Here is a 16,167-nt window from a genome sequence, read left to right as displayed (position 1 = left end):
TACATAGCTCAGGTTATGATTTGAAGTACACTACTTTACACAATGGAACAGAGAAGTCGAGGGGCTAGTTAATGCTTGTGTAAATTAATTTTCTTTTCTTTCTTTTCTTTCAATTTTTTAAACAAAAAAACATTGTTATAGATATTTGGGGAGAATGTATTAATTTTGTATTAATAAAGGTGAAGAGATGTTTATCTTCACAAGAGTCAATGCAATTTTGGAAAGAAAATGGGGCTCCATAAAAGGAGAAAAATCAGTTATATATCCAAATGATCCTGTGGAGAAATAGGGAGAGAACATTTTATATAATTGTTTTTGCTATTTTATGTTATTAGTTTTTTAAAGGTGTGTATGTTTTTATTCTTATTTATCAGTTTATTTTTTACTTTGTCACACATTAACTTATCATTAATAGCTATATCCAAACCATTAATTTAATTCAAAATGGTATTTTATTTTCCAGTTCCTAGTTACCATTAATCTTGCCACTGTTAATACATTTGTAATAAAAAATCTTAGTTGTCTAATTATGTTGCTCCCTATCAAATATTTATAAAAGCACTACTTTAGGCCATATCTGTAAATTTAACATAGTTGTTTCATTTATTTCCTTAAAAAGCAATTGTCAAAATGTAAATATATTCTCATATCAAAACAAGCACCTATGTTCTAACAGTCTCTCCAACACAACTTGGAGTAATTAGTATATACTGTATTTTCTTTCATTAAGACGGCTGCTCGGTGCAACCTGAACCATCATACCACCAGGAAAAGCCTGATTGAAGGATTGCTAACTTCTACGCTCCACTATTAAGATTGTGACTGAAAGGAAACTCCACAGCTTCAGTCTCAGCCCCTTTTCCCACCCACCTCAGTGTTGTTTCTTTGTTTACTGATTAAGAATTCTAAGTTGAAAACTTGAACACTATTTTGTTTCTTTTGAGTTGACCCAGTAAAAGGTATTAACCTTCCATGCCCTCTCCCCCAGCGAACACAGCCAATGTTTGCTTTCTGTAGAACATTCTGGTCACTTTATAGTGACCAAATAATAGCAGGCTGGGGATCTCCTAACAAGTGTAGGCTTTTTGTAGGGGACTGCCAATGAAGGGGCAGTTGGCCCCAAATCAAGAAAAGGCCTTTCACACTTTTATTATTATTATTATTATTATTATTATTATTATTATTATTATTATTATTATTATTATTATTATTATTATTATTATTATTATTATTATTATCATCATCATCATCATCATCATCATCATCATCATCATCATCATCATCATCATCATCATCTTTATTTATTTATTTATTTATTTATTTATATGCCGCCCACACTACCCAGAGGTCTCTGGGCGGCTTACAACAATTAAAATTCAATACAGTAAAAGATAAAATAATTAAAATACAATTAAAATACAACTAAAATTGCCACTTGTTGAAACACAGCCCTGATAACTGCTTTGCTTGGGGTAACATATTTTTAAACAGTCAGCTTCTAGGATTTTCCCTTGTGTAGTGTCACTTTGTGAACTGCAGAGAGTGGAAGAGGGCATACTGTGTGTAGACTGTCTTGACTGCTGCTGTGACGTGTGCCATGACGTCACCTGCCTGTCTTGGCTAAGGCTGGAGTTTCCTGGCCTATGGCAGGGCAGGAGGTGGGTCTTAAAGGGGTGGAGTTTTTGTATATAAGGGGGGAGTGCAAAGAAGGGGGAGTTTTTTGTTGGAGAGTTAGAGAGATAGATAGAGGGTTGAGAGAGGGCTTGAAAGAAGATCTGTATACAGGGTTAGATATAGGTTAGGTAATTGAGTAATTGAGTGTTAAGTAACAAAGAACTGTGCAGGGTTAAGGTCTGAGAAATATAGTGTGACAAGTGATTCTTTTACTCAGTGATTTCCATTTTATTTTTGTATTCAATAAATCATCATTTTTATTTTGAAATCCATACTAAGTCTGAAGTGTCAGGTTTATGTGTGGTTGGTGGCAGTGAAGTTGTGTGTGTGTGTGTGAAGGATCGTGACCTGTCATCTCTTGTGGTGACGTAGGAGGAGGTGGCAGTCGCGACAAAACTGGTGGCAGCGGGTGGGATACGAGTTGTCCAGTAGCCCAGTTGCCCAGAAAAGCCTTGGCTAGTGTGACCAGAGCAAAAGGATTTCAGTTAGGTGCACCTGAAGTGGGGTGTGGGTAACTCTCTAGGATTTGGCCCCAGGGGGGAGCAGATCTAGTAGAGAGGCACCTAAACTTCAGAGTGAGGGAACTGACTTATGAGCTCTAGAAGGTCCATTTTGTGAGGGAGATTGGCCCAAAGTAGGAGGCTGTTGTGACTTGGTCTGAGAGTCCAGAGTTGGGAGAACTCGGAAGGGACAGACAGACCAAGGGCAGCGAAGATTTGGGATTTCTCTAGTGAACTACAGAACCTGAGAGAAGGTGAAGCTGTGGTGGATTTGGAAGTAGAGCCAAGGGCAGAAAATTAAAGTAGCTCTAAATCTGGCAAGAGGCCCGGTGAAGGGGCAGAAGCCATTAGAGATTACAGTAACAAGCCTAGCCATATCTGGTGGTATACCCTGTTAAAGAGTGTCAGACCTAAAACACAGCAAGAAGAAAAGTATTTTTAAACAGAGGCGTGGAAATTGACAGGAGCTTTTTGAGTTAGTAAAATGCCTCTCACACGCAGTCAAATGGTAGAAGTGAGTGAACAAAGAGACCAAGCGATGTCAGACTGGTCTGGGGATGAGTCAAATGGTGAGGGAAGAGTTGCCTCAGTGCAGGAAGAAGCTAATGGGAGACAGTTATCAGAACTGAGGAAAATTCAATTAGCCCAGGCACATGAATTTCAAATGAAACAGCTAGAAAAGGAGGAAAGAATAGAAAGGGAAAGGATTGCCCTAGAAAAAGAGAAGATGGAAAGGGAGGCTGAGAGAGAGAGAATTGCCTTAGAGAAAGAGAAAATGGCATTTGAGATAAGAAGAATGGAATTACTGAGCCAGAACAATAATAATAATAGGGAAAATGAGGAGAGCCAGTTATCAAAATCAGATTTGAAGAAATTTCCTACATATAAACAGGGGGATTGTCCTGAAAACTTCCTTAAAATCTTTGAACGAAGTTGTGCTGATTTTTCTGTGAGGGAAACAGAGAAAATGATAATTTTGAGGTCTCTCCTGAGTGGAAAAATGGCTGATGTGTATGCTGATATGCCAGTTGAGCTCAGTAAAGATTATTCAGAGTTCAAAAAAATGGTTTTCAATCGATTTGGCATTAATTCAGAACATCTTAGGCAGAAGTTCAGAAAACTTACTAAAAGATCAGATGAATCTTATACCCAACTTGGTTTTAACTTAGAAAAGTGTTTAGATCGGTGGCTTGAACAGGAGAATGTAAAAACTTTTCAGGAACTGAAAAATGTTGTGGGCCTGGAGCAGTTTTATTCCTTACTCCATGGGGAACTTAAATTTTTAGTTCAAGAACGGAAACCAACTGACGTTAGAAACGCTGCACAAATAGCTGATTTTATTTCTCAAATAAGGGGTCCTAGTTGTTATGAGGGGAGAGGTGTGAGGAAAACATGGGACCCAAAGTTCTCTAAGGAACAAGCACAGAGACAGACTAAAGTAGGCGGCCATTTTAGTGAAAAGCCCTCAGAACAGGGCCAGCACAGTAAACAAGTTTTGGAGGGAAAAGAGAAACTTGAAAGATTCGATGGGAAAAGCTCATGGGGGGAGAGAATCTGCTTCATTTGCAAAAAGAAAGGCCACATTGCTGCACAATGTTTTAATACAAGGCAAAATAAAGAAATTCCACCTCAGAAAGTTAATGTAAAAGAAGCAAAGGCTGTATTTTGTGTTCAGAGTAAACCGCAAGCTTCTTCTAGTGAAAGTTCTGTTACCATGGAAACCCAGGCAGAGGCAGTTAGGAGCTCTGAATTGGATACATTGAAGGAGCTGCCTCTCGCTGAAGTCGTCCACTGTTATTACATAGAGACTAATTGTGCGTTATTGGAATCTGCTGGGGACAGGATAAAAGTTTTTGAAAATGACTATACTGCTTTGAGAGACACTTGTTCTCAAATTTCTATTTGCCACTCAGACATAGTACCACAAAGTTGTATGATTGCTGACCAGACTCTATCTGTGAAAGGGATTGGGTCAGAACTAGTTTCATTACCTGTAGCTGATTTGAAAATCGAATATAAAGGTTGGAAGGGATTTTGGAGAGTGGGGGTGTCTTCTGAGATTCCTACCCCTTTTCTTATTGGTAATGACTTAACAAAGCATGTCAAGAGTGCCCTGGTGGTAACACGTGCACAATCAGTACAAAGTGAAGCCAGTAATGAGACTGACTCTCAAGAGCCAGAGAAATTTGTACCACAACCTGAGGCATTCTCAGTTGAAATACCTCAGAAAAGCCTCTTTGTCAAGGAACAAACAGCAGACCCCACCTTAAAAGACTGTTTTGGAAAGGTGACTGATAAAGATTTATCACCTGAGTGCCCTGAACGTTTTATTATTAAGGGTGGTTTACTTTATAAGGAAAAACTGAATAATATTTCAAAAGGGGGGCCTGAAGTTAAGAGACAGCTGGTGGTGCCTGAGAAATATCACCCTATGATTCTGGAAAAGGGACATGCAGACATTTTCTCAGCTCATATGGGGATAAACAAGACCAAACAAAGAATAGCCCAAAACTTTTACTGGCCTGATATGGGTAAACATATTAAGAGTTTCTGTCAAAGATGCCATATTTGTCAGAGACAGGGCTCTAACTGTGATAAAACTAGAGCAAGGCTATGCCCATTACCAGTGATTTCAACTCCTTTTACACGTCTAGGGGTGGATATCATAGGTCCATTGCCCAACGCCACTAAGCGGGTGAACAGATTTATTTTAACTATAGTAGACCATGCAACGAGATATCCGGAAGCGATCCCATTACGTAATATAGAGACCCAGACTGTAGCAGAAGCCTTAGTAATTTACATGAGTAGGATGGGTTTTCCTTCTGAGATAATCACAGATTTAGGAACCTCTCATACATCCAAACTTATGAAAAGGTTAGGCAGGGGGGTCGTTCACATCAATGCCCTGAAGCCTTATTACAGAGAGACCAACCATGTGCAGTTTGCAATAAAAGCGGCTGATAAGGAGGAACATGGGTTGCCCTTCGGGGAAGGGAGGGGCCCACAAAAGTTCAATCCACAAGAGGTGCAGCTCAGCCCTGCTCTATCCAGAGAACAGCAGAATAGTTGTAGAACGCTGGTTACAAAACCTCAAGAAGTGTTCTCAAACAAACCTGGTGTTGACAAGGGAGTGCTACCCAGGACTGACACAAGGAATGCTTCTCAGTCTGTAACACCATATAGAGTAACAGGTTATTACTTTGACAATATTTGCAAAGAGCTAGACGAAATGCTGAACGATCAAATTATTGTACACTCATCTAGCGCTTGGTTAGCCCCTGTAGTTTTAGTAGACAAGCCGGATGGCAGTGTCAGGTTCTGTGTGTACTACAGCAAGTTATATTCAGTAACTAAACCTGATGCTTATCCTATGCCTAGGCTTGATGACCTAAGTGAGACGATTGGAGGTTGCAGAGTCATATCCTTTTTAGGTCTAACCAAAGAGTGTTGGCAAGGAAGAGGTGATCCTAGGGCCCAAGAGGAAATCGCGTTTTGTAGTCCATTTGGCCTGTTTGAATTTCGAGTCCTTAGCTTTGGCTTGCGAAATTCACCAGCAACATTTCAAAGGCTCATGGACCATACTCTGAAAGGGCTCAGTGACTTCACGGTAGCTTATATCGATGACATAGGGGTCTTTAGCAACACCTGGCAAGATCACCTACATCATCTAGAATTAGTGCTACAAAGATTGAAAGATGCTGGCTTAACCGTTAAAGCTAGTAAGTGTCAGCTAGGTAACTCAGAGATGAAGTACCTAGGTCACATAGTGGGAGGAGGCCTAATTAAACCTTTAGAGGCCAAGGTAGAAGCAATCCTGAATTGGCCCAGACCTACCACTAAAAAGAAAGTGAGGTCCTTTTTAGGTCTGGCAGGGTATTACAGAAAGTTTATACCCGGTTTCAGTGAGATTGCTGCACCTTTATCAGACCTGACAAAGAAGCAGAGCAGCAACAGCGTTTCCTGGTCGGAAAAGTGCGAGATGGCGTTTGGACAGCTGAAAGATGCTCTAACCAACCATCCAGTGCTGCATGCTCCTGACTTCAACAGAGAGTTCATCATCTACATGGATGCGTCTAATGCCGGTGTGGGAGCGGTACTGTGCCAACAGGATGACAGCGGAGACCAACATCCAGTGGCGTACCTGAGCAAGAAGTTGCTTCCCAGGGAGAAGAATCTTTCTACCATCGAGAAAGAATGTTTGGCGATCATCTTCGCGATCCGGAAGTTGAAGGCTTACGTCTGGGGTCGACATTTTACCTTGTGCACTGATCACTCACCTCTGTTGTGGTTGCGGACTATGAAATCACAGAACAGTAAACTGATGAGGTGGGCGCTTCTTTTGCAGGACTATGATTTCGAGGTTAAGGTGGTCAGAGGGACTATAAACTGTGTGGCTGACGCCTTATCCAGAAGACCGGAAGACGACATCTGAAGAACTTATGGACTCTGTACATGGTATATGGCAATGTAAAATGTTTGGACAGTTATGTGTTGTGTTATGATAAATGTTATGCATTGCATGTTTTTATATACCTGTATGGCGGAAGTGTAAGTATATTTGAATACTGTAGTTATATTAAACTGTGTTAAATAAATGTAATGCTTGATGTTGGTTGCAGTTGTTTTGGGGAAAAAGCACCTTAGCTTTCCCCCACAAAACAACTTATTAAAGGGGGAAGGTATGTGACGTGTGCCATGACGTCACCTGCCTGTCTTGGCTAAGGCTGGAGTTTCCTGGCCTACGGCAGGGCAGGAGGTGGGTCTTAAAGGGGTGGAGTTTTTGTATATAAGGGGGGAGTGCAAAGAAGGGGGAGTTTTTTGTTGGAGAGTTAGAGAGATAGATAGAGGGTTGAGAGAGGGCTTGAAAGAAGATCTGTATACAGGGTTAGATATAGGTTAGGTAATTGAGTAATTGAGTGTTAAGTAACAAAGAACTGTGCAGGGTTAAGGTCTGAGAAATATAGTGTGACAAGTGATTCTTTTACTCAGTGATTTCCATTTTATTTTTGTATTCAATAAATCATCATTTTTATTTTGAAATCCATACTAAGTCTGAAGTGTCAGGTTTATGTGTGGTTGGTGGCAGCGAAGTTGTGTGTGTGTGTGTGTGAAGGATCGTGACCTGTCATCTCTTGTGGTGACGTAGGAGGAGGTGGCAGTCGCGACAGCTGCCATTGGTGTTGTCAACATTCAGGCTTTTACTATGTGAAGCTTGGCAACATTTTTCCTGCCGGCAACATGGGCACAATATTGTGAAGCAGTATCGGGCCATTTCCTGGCTTTCTGAATTGTGGGTACAGAAGCAAAATATCCCACATTCATAAACCAGAGTTTTTTAAAAAGAATTTAATCATACACTAGTGGGATTAAATTAGCAGAACATTCTGATTTTCATGCATACATTGCCAACGATAAGGAGTTTCCTGCACAGCACACTTGATCCTAAGCATTGGGAGTCACCCAAGAGACAAACGTACCTCTGCTTGCCAATTTTCCAATAGGTATCCTTGGATGAGGTTGCCAATACTCCTTCTCTTGGAGTGTGTGTTTAGAGAAGCTTTTACTTAAAACATGAGCTTTGCTTTATATACATTGCTGGTATATATCACTGGTTTGGAACTTAATAAAATAATTGTTCTTGGAACTGCCACTCAGTTAAGGGCACCAGATTCTAAGGTGTGTACTGTATAGGTACATTTTTATATTGTTGGGGGAAAATATGAGTCAAGCAGAAAAAAATCTCATGGGTACATCACAAGACTCAGGAACTACAGATGACTGAGGGGAAAATCGCTCAGATTCACAGTGAACTGGACTCCACTATCGATGCGGAATCGGAGGATGCGTCCAATGCACTGGGCTTAGGTCAAGTATTAATGGATGCGTTTTAACTATTGAGACCCAATGATGTGGACAGGATGCTTGGATCTGTCCAACTTTCCACCACTCTGCTCGACCCTTGCCCATCTTGGCTAATTGGGAAATCTGCCAGGGGGACTCGTACATGGGCCAAGGCCTCCTTGAGAGATGGAGTGGTCCCCACTGCCTTAAAAGAGGCGGTGATTCAACCACTCCTTAAAAAGCCTAATGTGGACCCAGGGCCAGTGGTTCACTATCGGCCAATGGAGAATCTCCCTTATTTGGGCAAGGTGTTGGAGCGGGTAGTGGCTGGGCAACTCCAGGCACTGCTGGATAAAACGGATTTTCTAGATATATTTCAATCAGGTTTCAGGCTGGTTTTCGGCAGAGACTGCCTTGGTCGCCCTCTATGATGGCCTTTGCTGGGAGAGAGACGGGGGAGTGTGACCCTGTTGATACTCCTGGACCTCTCGGCGGCATTTGAGACCATCAGCCATGGTGTCCTTCTGGATAGATTAGCTGGGTTGGGACTTGGGGGCACCGTTTTACAATGGTTCTGCTCCTTTCTGGCTGATCATGTCCAGAAAGTGGTGCTAGGGGACAATGGCTTGACCCCATGGTGGTTATGTCACAGATTTCCTCAGGGCTCAATATTGTCCCACATGCTGTTCAACATCTATGTGAAATCGTTGGGAGAGGTCATTCAGGAGGTTTGGGCTGAAGAGTCAGCCATATGCTGACAACATTCAGCTCTACCTCTCTTTTTCCACCAATCCAGATGAGACAGTCTCTAGGCTGAACTTGTGTCTGGACCTGATAATGGACTAGATGGGGGTTAATAAATTGAAGCTTAATCCAGACAAGACGGAAGTGCTGTTAGTGGCTGGTTCATCAGATAGGTTAAAGGGCCATTTCCCTGCCCTGAATGGGGTCACACTCCCCCTGAGGGACAGGGTCCATAGTCTGGGGGTGCTCCTGGACCCCAGTCTGACCCTGGAGGCCCAGGTGGATTTGGTGGCGAGGAGTACCTTCCTGCAACTGTGGAAACTGTTCCAGCTGCGGCCCTACCTGAATGAACGGAGCCTCATGACAGTCACACATGCCCTAGTAACAATCCGTTTAGACTACTGCAATGCGCTTTATCTGGGGCTGCCTTTGAAGACGATCTGGTGACTACTGGTTCAGAATTGAGCTGCATGATTGTTGAGTGGAGGAGCTGTGAGAGAACATATTCTAGATTGTTTTTCTTTTTCTTTTTGCTTCGTAGAGTAGATGTAACCATATTAGTTTTTAGTATTTGTTTTTAACTGAACTGTTTTAATTGATGTTGGAAGCCGCTCGGAGACTCTTGCAGAGTGCGGGCAGCATACAGGTTGAATGAATGAATGAATGAATGAATGAATGAATGAATGAATGAATGAATGAATGAATGAATGATTGTTGACCATGCATGAAAATTGAAGGGGTGAGGCAGGAAGAGCAGGGGAGAAGCTTTTTCACTGGCCTGGTGTCTAAACTTTGATCATTCCTCCTAAAGGAGCTATTGCAGATCACACAGAGATCTATTTTCTGCCCTTCCCTGCACTACAACACTGTATCACTGAAGTGAGATTTTGCTGAGTTATGTTAATAAATACAGCCAGTAGTTTAAAAATATATATGAGCAGGTTATTTAAAAAAGGCATTCCCTGCAAAAGGCATATGTGCACTGAGCAGTAAGAATCAGTGGTTTTTGATGCAGTATTAATTGTGCGTATTTGTGCATCAAACCATCACAAATGCTGTAGTCACCAGAGAATGAATCTGTGTAAGAGAAGCCCACTTATGACCACTGTCCTGGGCATAAAACTAGCTCTGGTAAGAACATGGCAAATGTTTGATGGTTTTAACCTATAGGCCACCTGTTCACATGCTTTTCACAGTTGTCTTATTCCAACACCCATCCATTTCTTATGCTTGTTTAATCACTTGCGGGGGTGGGGAGGGGGGCAGTAATCCACTGTGAACCTAGTGGCAAATGTGCATATGCACATAAATGTTGATGTTGTTGCAGATACAGTACAGGTAGATATAGTTACCATCTATGCTGCTGCTATTGTCTTCTTCATTCTTTGAAAACAAGATCTGCTAGGAAAATGGCATGATTATAGATACAAATTGTGTTTAATGTCCATATCTGAAAATCAAAAATAGTGAAACAATTGTTGCCAAGCCAGATATCATGTTAATAATGTACCTGTATCTGCACCAACATCAATATTTATGTCCATATGCACATTTGCCACTGGGTTCACAGTGGATTACTGTCCCCCTCCTCCTCCCCCCCCCACAGGTGATGAAACAAAGAGAAGTATTGTTAATTCTTTTCTCCTTGCTTTTTACTCCTTTTATGCAAGCAGTCATAGGGTCACCATAAGTTGGAAGCAACTTAACAGCACATAATAACAACAAGCAGCCAAGACAGTGTCAAATTAGTTCCAGATGAGAACTGAAAAAAAGCACATGGGCAGAAAGCCACCCAGCCTATCAGTTCCAGATGCCTAGATGGTACTTCTCAAAAACCAGGTGAGGGGCTGGGATCAGCCTTTCAGAGAGCAGTGCAAGAGGGGTGAAGTATGCACAGCCCCAAGATACTGCATTTTAAATGGGTAACATGAGTTGACATTCTTGCTCTAAATCTCCTCTGTTTCTCTCACAACCGACACTCCTCTGCATCCCGAGCTGCATACTTATTAATTTAAATTAACCCATAGCTCAGGTCTTTGAAACAAGTGAAGCAATGTACCTCGTGCTTATTCAGCCCACAGGGTTGTTATATTGTTAAGAATCTAAAGTAGTAGGTGGGAAAGCTACTTTGAAACCAGGAAGATTACCCAACAAAGAATCATAAAAGTGAAAACCAGCAGAAGGTCACTCTACTAAACTTTAATGCTAGCTACTTTATGAGGTATCAGGTTAATGAGCCCACACAGGTTAGAGATCTGACTCATGCCTTCAAACACCACCAGTTATTACTGTTTCTCTTAATGTGACATGTTCTTGCTTATAAGGAAACTGAAAATCACATGGTTACATGGGCAAAGAAAAAATAACCATTGTGCCAAGTATAGCATGCAAAACAGATTTTTGGGACCATCCATACTGCAGGGGGACCACTGAAGATAACATAGCTCATAGTTGAGACAATGCCTCCCACAAGACCCATAAAAACCTGAACATTCTGTATCTTTGACAAAATTAGCAAATATTGGGGTCCCTCTTCTATCTCATCCCAGACTTCCAACACTTGTGTCAAAAATTACCAGCAACAATCTAAGTCTCACACCTTTGTGGAGTGGAGTGTGTAACATTCAGCCCTGCTCTCACCTGTCCGTCACAGCTGGGCAGTGGAACATCAGCCAATGAGGGGACGGAAGGTGGTGCAGAAGGGGGAGGAGCTGAAATATAAAAGGGGTGTGTGAGAGATTGAGAGACAGAGAGATTGAGAGTTAGTGATTAGCATGTTAGTAGGCCTGTGAGCCAAATAGTGAGGGAAAAGTCTGTGTGTGATTTAATGAATGAGAAACAATGATTTACAACTTGATTATCTACCTGTGATTTACTCATTTTATTTTATTATAACAATAAACAAGTTTTGTTTTGGTAGAAACACTTGTCCTTTTTAAATATTGATTATAATTGGTGGCAGCAGTTGAAGAGGAAGAGTAGTGAGCACTCCTGGAGGCCTGAGTGGATAGAGGCTTCAGAGTGGCCTGCTACAGAGTGAAAATCTATTTCTGTGCACTAGCTGGTGCAACTCAAGACTGGGGAACCAATTTCAGTGCCCTATAAATTGAATAAAGTATGTATATTTTTGTTTTTCCTTTAACCTCGCTTTTGTGCTTTGTTACCAACCCTTGACGCTGGAGGAGAGCTTTTCAGATACCCTGGACTTCTAGAAAGACAAACAAATGGATCCTAGATCAAATCAAGCCTGAATGATCTTTGGGGGCAAAAATGTTGAAGTTGAGGCTGTCTTACTTTGGGCACATCAGAAGGAAACAGAATTCTCTGGAAAAGACAACAATGCTGGGAAAGGTTGAAGGCAACAGTCAAAGAGGAAGGCTAAATATGAGATGGATTAACTCCCTAAGGAAGCCACAGGGTTGAGTTCACAAGAGCTGAGCAGGGCTTGTTGAGGAAAAGATATTCTGGACATTGCTCACTCATAGGGTCGCCATAAGTCAGAGGTAACTTGATGGAACATAACAACCACCAAACAACCCCTGGTTTGGGAATCAACTGGGTTGACTTAAGATTCTCTTTAAAATATCTCAGAGTTAAGTATGAGCTAAGGCAGTGGTTCTTAACCTTGGATTACTCAAGTGTTTTTGGACTGCAACTCCCGGAAGCCTTCACCACCAGCTGTGCTGGCCGGGGTTTCTGGGAGTTGCAGTTCAAAAACACCTGAGTAACCCAAGGTTAAGAACCACTGAGCTAAGGTACTTGAATGGATGAAGCACCTGGCTGCAAAGCCCCAAGGCAGGAAGATTTTGCCTCTTGGGAAAGGGGCCAGACAAAATCCCACAAAATATGTGTGGGTGATTGGATTAAATGCCCTGCCACCAGTGCAACCATAGTCCCAGAGTGCCACAAGAAGGATGGATTGGTAGGCCATTTTTGAGTAGTTTACAGCAAGAAATTCTGGGAAGGTAACCATAAATCAGTATTGACTTGACAGCAATAGTTATTACAAGGATGTTCCACATTACAGGAGGAACAATGCCTTTCTAGATAAAGTAACAACAGCCCTTCAGGCATGCTACTCTGAACATTTGTGTGCTAGAAGGCATTGAGATAATGGCTTGCATGTGCTGCCAGTTAATGCTGCTCTGTGAAGGAGGAAGAATGTTGTGTGTTCATCAGCAACAAAGCTCTGATGTTTTCTGTAAAAATTTATGTATATAAGAAAAAAAACCAGAAATCCAAATCTTGCCAATGCGGAACAAGGATGAAGTTGGACATGTAGCCAGCCAGGGATGCAGTCCTGATTCTCTTATCCATCTTACCCTGTTTCCCTGAAAATACCTAACCTGAAAATAAGCCCTGATATGATTTCTCAGGATGCTCGTAATATAAGCCCTACACCCAAAATAAACCCCAGTTAAGTGAAACTCCATCCTCCACCATTGTGCAGTAACCAGAAGATGACATGACTATATTTGAATGAATGTAGATTGTTGTACATGAAAATACATATATAAAAAACATCCCCTGGAAATATGTCCTGTTTATGGAGCAAAAGTTAAGACCCTGTCTTATTTTCAGGGAAACATGGTATTTATTCCCGCAAGTAAAGCAATGGTATGAACACACATCTTCTTTTTGGGAATACTCCACCTTATGGAGGCATAGCCAACTGCAACCACGAAAGCCAAGGCAAAAACTACTGGAATGTGAGTTTAACACCAGTCAATATTTGGCAGCTCATGAGAAGAGAAGACTCCTTGGAAAAGACTTTGATGTTGGGAAAGTGTGAATGCAGGAGGAGAAGGGGACGACAGAGGATGAGATGGTTGGACAGTGTCATCGAAGCAACCAACATGAATATGACACAACTCTGGGAGGCAGTGGAAGATAAGAGGGCCTGGCGTGCTCTGGTCCATGGGGTCACGAAGAGTCGGACACGACTAAACGACGAACCTCAGATGAACAATAGCACATGACATATGTCATGATTCATTTTACAAAAATAAAGCCAAACTGGAGAAGCCATCTGTAAAAAACTAAGTACAGTGGGGTCTTGACTTGAGAACTTAATCCGTATTGGAAGGCGGTTCTCAAGTCAAAAAGTCTGTAAGTCAAGTCTCCATTGACCTACTGTACAGTGCATTGAAAACAGATTAATCCCATAACAAGCCGTTTTTGTTCCATTTTGGTTTTTTTCTGGTCTGTAAGTCAAATCTCAGTCTGCAAGTCAAACCTAAATTTTGCGGCCAGAGAAGTCTGTAACTCAAAAAGTCTGTAAGTCAAGCTGTCTGTAAGTCAAGGGTCCACTGTACACTCTTACTGCTTCCATAGGAATTAAGAGGCTAAGTAGCAACCGAGTGTTGCTAAGTAAATGCCCTTGAAAAATTGATCATCAGCAAGTATGACCACCTCTGTAAAAGTCAAGGTTTTTCCAGTTTGCTGGTCTGAAGCATTCAAATGTGTGTTAAAACAATACAGTGGTGCCCCGCTATGCGAAATCGTCGCTAAACGGGTAGGGGAAATGTACTGAAACGCATTAAACTTAGTTTAATGCGTTCCAATACCTTTCTTACTTACCCGTTCAGCGAGGATTCCAATTGCCGGCAGCCATTTTCGCGCCTTCGCTAAGCGAGGGCAAGGCGTGAAAACGGCTGCCGGCAGCCATTTCCGGGCTTCCGGTGGCCATTTTGGAACCGCCGATCAGCTGTTCGGCGGCTCCAAAATGGCCGCCGCAATACCCGATCTTCACAATGCGGGTTTTCCCCATTGCGACGATTGGGTATGTTTCCGTATAGCGATCCCGAAAAAGCAATCGCTATACGGAAACATCGCTATACGGTGCACTCGTTAAGCGAGGCACCACTGTAAATACAAAGGAGGGAAAACATCAGCAATGACAGTAGGGGAATAATTGTTGCTACCCATCAATCAGGAAAGGGTTAGAAGGCCATTTCCAAACCATTGAAAGTCCATTCTTCTACAGTGAGGAAGATCATTCTCAAGTGGAAAACATTCAAGATAGTTGCCAATCTTCCCAGAAGCGGACAAGTAAGCAAATTCATCCCAAGGTCAGACAGTGCAATGCTCAGAGAAATTGCAAAAAACCCAAGAGCTACAGCTCAGACTCTACAGGCCTCAGTTAGCATGATAAATATTAAAGTTCATGACAGTACAATTAGAAAAAGACTGAACAAGGATGGTTTGTATGGAGGGGTTGCCAGAAGAAAGCCTCTTCTGGAACAGGTTCCTTTGGAAGACGAGACCAAAGTAGAGATGTTTGGTCATAACGCGCAACATCACACTTGGGGAAAACCAAACACAGCATATTAGCGTGAGCAGCTCATACCAACTGTCAAGCACGGTTGTAGAGGGGTGATGATTTGGGCTTGTTTTGCAGCCACAGGACCTGGGCACCTTGCAGTCAGTCGACCATGAACTCCTCTATATACTAAAGTATTCTAGAGTCAAATGTGAGACCATCTGTCCAACAGGCCAAAAATAGGTCATGCAACAGCACAACAATCCCAAACACACCAGCAAATCTACAGCAGAATGGCTGAAAAAGAAAAGAATCAAGGTGTTGCAATGGCCCAGTCAAAGTCCAGACCTTCAACTGAACTGATATCTTCATATTTTAAACCCAGGGCCTATTTAGATGAGGGACGTGGAGGCGCTGCGGGTTAAACCACAGAAGCCCCTGTGCTGCAGAGTCAGAAGACCAGCTATCGTAAGATTGAATCCACACGACGGAGTGAGCTCCCGTCGCTTGTCCCAGTTCCTGCCAACCTAGCAGTTCGAAAGCATGCAAATGCAAGTAGATAAATGGGTACCACCTCGGTGGGAAGGTAACGGCGTTCCGTGTCTATTTGCGCTGGCCACATGACCACGGAAATTGTCTATGGACAAACGCTCACTCTATGGCTTGGAAACGGGGATGAGCACCGCACCCTAGAGTCGGACACAGCTGGACTAAATGTCAAGGGGAACCTTTACATTTACCTTACTCAGATGAGGCAAAAGTTCTGGATCAGTTGGTAAAGGTTGGTGTGGTCTGGCATGAGGGAAAGCAACACTGGCCATGATTCATCTCCAAATTGTACTGCACCCCCCGCACACACACACTGTTTCTGGCCAGGAGATCTTCGTCATTCTTCCCCAGAAGAAGTATATTTCCCTGACAAAGTTTTTCCTTTGACTCTCTTCTGTGAGGCTGGACACAACTTAACGACTAAACAACAACAACAAAAATCTTTTTATTTGGACTGGGTTTTGTCATCTTACCAAAGCTAATTTTTTCACTAGCTAGGTGCTTTCCTTTAGGAGGGGGTGGGTGCTATCTTTTAATTAGAAATTTCATTTGAACTCTTAGCTGCCTTGAGTACCATTTGGAAATTTAGTAAAT

The sequence above is a fragment of the Pogona vitticeps genome, chromosome 1 (genome assembly GCF_051106095.1).
Source record: "Pogona vitticeps strain Pit_001003342236 chromosome 1, PviZW2.1, whole genome shotgun sequence".
Classification (NCBI taxonomy): Eukaryota; Metazoa; Chordata; class Lepidosauria; order Squamata; family Agamidae; genus Pogona; species Pogona vitticeps.
Note: the sequence above shows the minus strand (reverse complement) of the source record.